Source organism: Podarcis liolepis (assembly GCF_965112155.1).
Source record: "Podarcis liolepis genome assembly, chromosome: 6".
Classification (NCBI taxonomy): Eukaryota; Metazoa; Chordata; class Lepidosauria; order Squamata; family Lacertidae; genus Podarcis; species Podarcis liolepis.
Genome location: NC_139559.1, coordinates 23826299 through 23832298, shown reverse-complemented (window position 1 = coordinate 23832298; position 6000 = coordinate 23826299). Strand labels below are relative to the sequence as shown.

The 6000-nt window shown below is 44.0% G+C and overlaps 1 long non-coding RNA gene across 1 annotated transcript; it reads right to left on the bottom strand.

Annotated features, from left to right (window-relative positions):
* Positions 1-944: 944 nt before the first annotated feature.
* Positions 945-2889, bottom strand: LOC310709139. Its single transcript, XR_014527346.1, has 2 exons — positions 1434-2889; positions 945-1397 (listed from the first exon to the last, which is right to left on the bottom strand). It is a non-coding gene; the product is annotated as an uncharacterized lncRNA (long non-coding RNA).
* Between the last annotated feature and the right edge of the window lie 3111 nt (positions 2890-6000).

Here is a 6000-nt window from a genome sequence, read left to right as displayed (position 1 = left end):
AACCTCCAAGGGCAGAGTCCCCCCTCCATTTATCCGATTTTCCCTTATTCAGGACCAATTTCTGGCAGGACTGGCTTTCCAAGAACTTAATTGTTTTAGACAAGTAGGTGTCTTGTTGCTTCATTCATTGTCTGTTTTGCCATCTCATTTGAGCAGGATGTTTTTGCTGCTGTTATCAGCTCAGTGTTAGACTGGGAAAGGGGTTTTGGAGGGCGGGGTTTTGCTCAGAAAGGTCCAAAGTGGAGATTTGATACCTCTTATCTCATTCAAAGAGAAAGGTCCACAGTTTTTGAACGGAGGACCTCTGTCCACCTCAAAGGTAATTTGACTCAACCAGAGATTATTTCTGCCAGAGATAGAGCACAGCTGAGAAGGCACCAAAAATGGTATGAAGTTATGACAAGATTTTGTGTGCTTCCCCGCCACTCAGTCCTGCACCCTTGCCTGTTGGCAGGAGAAGGGACCTGGAATGGGGCAGAGTTCCCATATTTTGCACAAGCTCCTTTCCCAAAAAGTCCAGATTCAAGTTTTTATGATGCTGAAGACCAGACCTCAGTATCTTTTTGAGGTTACTGAGCCAAATCTCCATCTTATGCCAAGTAAGTGTGTGTACCTCAGAACCGCAAAATGCTCAGTGCATCATAGCAATAGTGTTTAAAATTTAGTCATGGGTTCTCTTAGGTGCCTGTACTTTCAAACAATTGCTTTGTTATATGCCAAAATCCCCACCTCCTGCAGAACTTCTAGTAAAATGCATACTTTTATTGTGTTGGGAACAGGGTCTGCTTTCCTTTTTCCAATGCGTTGTAGGCGGTACAGATAAAGGGCAGCAACTTACCCCCTGCCTTTCTATATCTCTTCTATACTGCTTATTCATAATATGCCTTATGCGTGCTTTTTTCCATATGTACTCAAAAGACTATATGCTGGGTTTTTTTTAAAAATAATAATAATCATTTTCTCAGATGTATTGAATTCCAATTCTGCTCCTATGAGGACCACTTCAGCAACATGCCACATTAAATGAGAAAGGAACTAAGCTGGGAATTCAGGAGACTGTGCCTTCCCAAACCTCAAAACATTCGGTTCTCTTTCTATTCCTTTGCCAAGCTGAACACTCCCTTGTACCTCCTTCACATCCAGGACTGAGAAGGACTTTGCCCCTTCAGCCTTTTTTTTTAGTATTCCAGTGTGCCAGTGTATATTGAATTCACATCAGAACTTTCCTTTGTTAAAGCATGGTTATTTGGAAGACCAATGTGGGCTGACAATTAGCCCGCATTTGAAACAGCCTTTTGTTTTGTATTTTATTTTTTGGTGAAATGCTGCTCCCTCTAGTCTTGTTCGCTTTCAATACTAGTCCATCCTAACTGAGGTGGCAAATCGGCAAATCGTGCCTGGGTTGTGCCACTTTTGAACTGAGCAAATCATACCTGGGTTGTGCCACTTTTGAACTGAGCAAGGGCTCATATGATTGCAAGGTTTTCCCTACAATAAAGAAAAATAATCCATCTACAAAACTCTTTTAAAGTGGGGAGTAGGCTAAATCCCTTCTTATATTTAATTCCCTGTGCAAGGGGAGAGTTGACCGTATGACCCGCCTGCAATTTACAAAGTGCAGCCTAGATGCAAGTTTTCTGCCTCTCAGAACTAGACCTAAAAATCCAGTCTCTTAAATCTGTGATCGAGCCATTTCCTCACGGTGTAATATTACTGTATCTGGGGGGTTTTCTTTAGCACCATTCATTTGTGAGCCGGACTTACATTGGGGTATTCAAATTATGTGACCAGGGTTGTTTTTTTGTACAAGCTGGTACAGTTGTTTTACCGGAGTGATGGGGTGTGTGGCATCCTTCACTCCAAGGAGATTCCAGATTTGTTGTTTCTGTTCAAGTATGTCAAGAAACCCCTTCTGATGAGATGGAAGGAAGGAATAACTTTATTTTTAAATGTCAGCCACCACGGAGAAACAGCTTCTTGACAAATACAAAACGAAACATATACCTAACTGGGAAATGCTTCAGTGTAGGAGCTAAAACCAGTCTCTGTGTGCATATGTGTACGTGTGTGTATATATAATATATATAGATATTAATGTATAAAGAATCCTTTTTTCCAAGTATGTACATTTTTTTATATTAAAAAATCAAGACAAGTAGATCAGTTTAAAACCACAGATTTCTCTTCTGCTTTTGGTATAGCAATAATGATTATGAATACTAATTTAAATGAACAGTGTACTTAATCTTACTTTTCTTCTTTGTCACACACAATTTTTTCAAAGAAAAATGAGTCAAGTTTCCCTTGTGTGAACTTCCCCGTCATGCATGGCATAGGCGACTTTGGTACACAGGAAGGATGCTTGTATACTGGAGTCCATCTTCAGATCAGAGCCTTACCTTTGCAATGAACTCATGAACTGAAGGAAGCATTAAGAGAGCTTCTTGTGTTAGCCTTGTTCTTCCTTATTCATGTCTTCGTTTTTTTTAAAGCCCACAATGTGTGAATCTGTCAGAGGGAGGCTCTGGCACTGGCTGAATGAAGTTTAAACAAGTCCTTACACGGATTTCTTCTGCTAATGTAATTGTGTGTGTGTGTGTGTGTTGGGGGGGGGGACTGCACACATTTTGTAAAATCGCCAGAAAACTATGCAGAGAATGTAATCAACTTTTTCTCTGTGTCTCTTTCTCCCGCCCCTCCCTTTTTAGTGTCAGACTACTTAACTCTTTTTTTGAAAATAAAATGTTATCAAAAAAATAAAATTGCTAAATGTATGGAGATGAAAGTCCTTTTTTTAATTCAGCGGTGTATGTCTTTTTTCCTTCCCATTTTTTGCAGTTTTGTTAAATACAAGTAAATGGTACACAGGTGTGGGTGAGAGAGGGAGAATCATAGAATTGTGGAGTTAGAAGAGACCTCATGTGTAATCTAATCCAACCCCCTGCTTTTCAATGAGAGAAATGACCTGCCGTATCAAATGTCATGCAAGTCCATATTGACATCATTGGGATGCCACCCCCCATGACGTTTCTGACCACATACGATTTTGTAAAGCTCGAAAGAGAATCTGTGTTTTTGGCCACCTCAGCTTGCTGCTTCTACATGCTGAGTGACAATGTTTATAAAATATTAACAGTGCAATTCTATATGTGTATACAGTGGTACCTCGCGTTAAGTACTTACTTTGTTCCGGAGGTCCGTTCTTAACCTGAAACTGTTCTTAACCTGAAGCACCACTTTAGCTAATGGGGTCTCCGGCTGCGGCTGCACCGCCGTGCGATTTCTGTTCTCATCCTGAAGCAAAGTTCTTTACCCGAGGTACTATTTCTGGGTTAGCGGAGTCTGTAACCTGAAGCGTCTGTAACCCGAGGTACCACTGTACTTAAAAGTAAGTTTCACTAAGTTCAGTGGGGCTTACTCCTAGGAAAGTAGGTAGAGGAGTGCAGCTCAAACGTAATGGACTTATGTACTTAGTACACATGCCAAAAACACAAATCATGTTGCTTCAAAAAGGGATAACTAATTGATCTGTACTTACAATGTAGTTCTGCTGTGTGTGTGCACGTGAGTGTGTGTAATATGCATCATAAGCTCAACAACTGATCTCAACCTAAACCACTTTATTGCACTTTAAATCTTGAATCTCTGGGCCTTTTAAAACTTGCTGAAAAGCTCCTGCTCGCTGAAATGTATAGCTCTCTCCTCTGTCCTGGAAACTGAAATGGCAATCCTCTGCATGGCCAACACCACCATTGGTAGGGCATCAAAACAATCACTTTGGGTCCCTAAGCAGGAAGGTGCTGCTGCTGCTGAAGTGGGGCCTGGATACTCAATGTTGGGGAAAGCTAGCTGCACATTTATCATCATTGGTGATGGAAGAAGTAACAGGAGGAGAAAAGTCAAAAGGCCCAGGAGAACTGTTGCTACTCATTGATAAAGGGGGAAAGCTGGTGAGGTTGTGGTGTGCACAGTATAATAGGATGTATTTAGATGAATTCTGTATAAGGTACCAGGAGTCATAGCATTGCTGGTGTTTTAAACACTACCTCCCCCGCCCCCATACAAATTATAAATCATTATGGGGTTAGGCAAATGTAGCACTGCTCATAATGTACCTGTGGTGTGCTTTGGCCTTCACAACTTAATATAAGCATGTACGCGCACACTTCAACCTGGAAGTCAAACACAGGATCATCTGCTGGTATTGCTGTGGTGGAAGTACAAAAGTGATCTCACAGATCACCTGCCATGTGCTGAGTGCAAAAAGTATGTCCATAACAAGCGAGGCACTTTCAGATTTTCTGTGCTTCCATGCCCAATGTATCTATATTTCATTAAGTAGCTGCCAAGACAAGCACATCTGCTTCTGGGTAGTGGGCAAGGGGGTACTTGGGGGTTGGCTAGGTTGGCCCCTTCCAAGGGCACAGGCCCAATGTGATGCAAAAATTGCACTTACCCACTCTGGCTAGAGGCCCGTCCATGTGCTCCTCAGGCTGCTCCTCCACTGCTCTGGGCAGCCGGGAGAGGTACACCGGCTTCTCTGGGCACCTTGGCAGAGGAGCGCAAGGGACAAGGGGCCGCTGATACAGCCCCTTGCCAAGAGTGCAAGGGAGCTTAGGTGCCTCTGGTAGTGGGTAAGAAACAAGCTTGAGGTTTCCCTCCCTGGCCTCTGGAAGTCTCATTTCGCTTCCTGTTGCCTCCTGTAACTTAAAACTACTACTTTTCATTTGTTCAGGATTATGTCACTACCAGGTATCAATTACAGTGGTACCCCGCAAGACGAATGCCTCGCAAGACGGAAAACCCGCAAGACGAAAGGGTTTTCTGTTTTGGAGGCGCTTCGCAAGACGAATTTCCCTATGGGCTTGCTTTGCAAGACGAAAGCCCATAGGGAAATCTCCGGGGACCTGTTTTAAATTGCTGGCGGTCGGGAGCAAAGACTTTCGCCCACAGCCGGCCTTCAGAAGAGGTCCTGGACCTCTTCTGAAGGCCGGCGGGAGGCAAAAGTCTTTGCTCCCCCCCCCGCCTGCCTTCCCGGGACAGCGGAGACTTCTCCGCTGCCCCGGGCGATCTTAAAATGCTGGCGGGCAGGAGCGAAGCGTTCGCTGCCGACCCCCAGCATTTTAAAATCTCCCCGGGACAGCAGAGACTTCTCTGCTGTCCCGGGCGATCTTAAAATGCTGGCGGGCGGGAGCGAAGCGTTCGCTGCCGACCCCCAGCATTTTAAAATCTCCCCGGGACAGCAGAGCCCTTGTTCCCCCCCCCCCAGCCTTCAGAAGAGGTCGGGGGACAGACCGTCCCCGGACCTGGTCTGAAGGCGGTTTCCCTAGGAACGCATTAATTGATTTTCAATGCATTCCTATGGGAAACCGTGCTTCGCAAGACGAAAAACTCGCAAGAAGAAAAAACTTGCGGAACGAATTAATTTCGTCTTGCGAGGCACCACTGTATGTCACTACCAGGTATCAATTGCTGCATTTGCACAATGTCATTGTGAACATGCAAAATACGTACATATAACACACACATTCCATAGCAAAGCCGGGTGGGCCTGAGTACAGAAACATTTCTCTGTGTAAGAGCAATGGCTTTGCAAAGATTCTTCTTCTGGACACCAACATTTTGTGGCTGGAGCTGGTTTCAATTCTCATCACCATGTCTCATTTGCTTTGGGGCCAGAAGCTCACTCTGTCTTATCTTAGCCTACCCAAAGCCCTTTCACATCTGCTTTATATATCAAGACTGCAAAGTGCAAGCAACCCCGTTAGCCTGCAGCAACAGAATCCATGGGAAGAGAATGACATTGGCTTGGTCGTCTCAGTCAGTGAACTTCAGCCACTGCCAAAGATTTCTGCATATAGGCAAACAATTATGAGCTTGCTTCTGTGTTATATTGACAGGCCCAGAGAAACATAATATAAGTGCCATGCCAGATTTTTAAAAGCTGGATCAGATGTTTTTTCTGGCACTTTCAAGAACCTCCAAGTCATCAAAAATAAT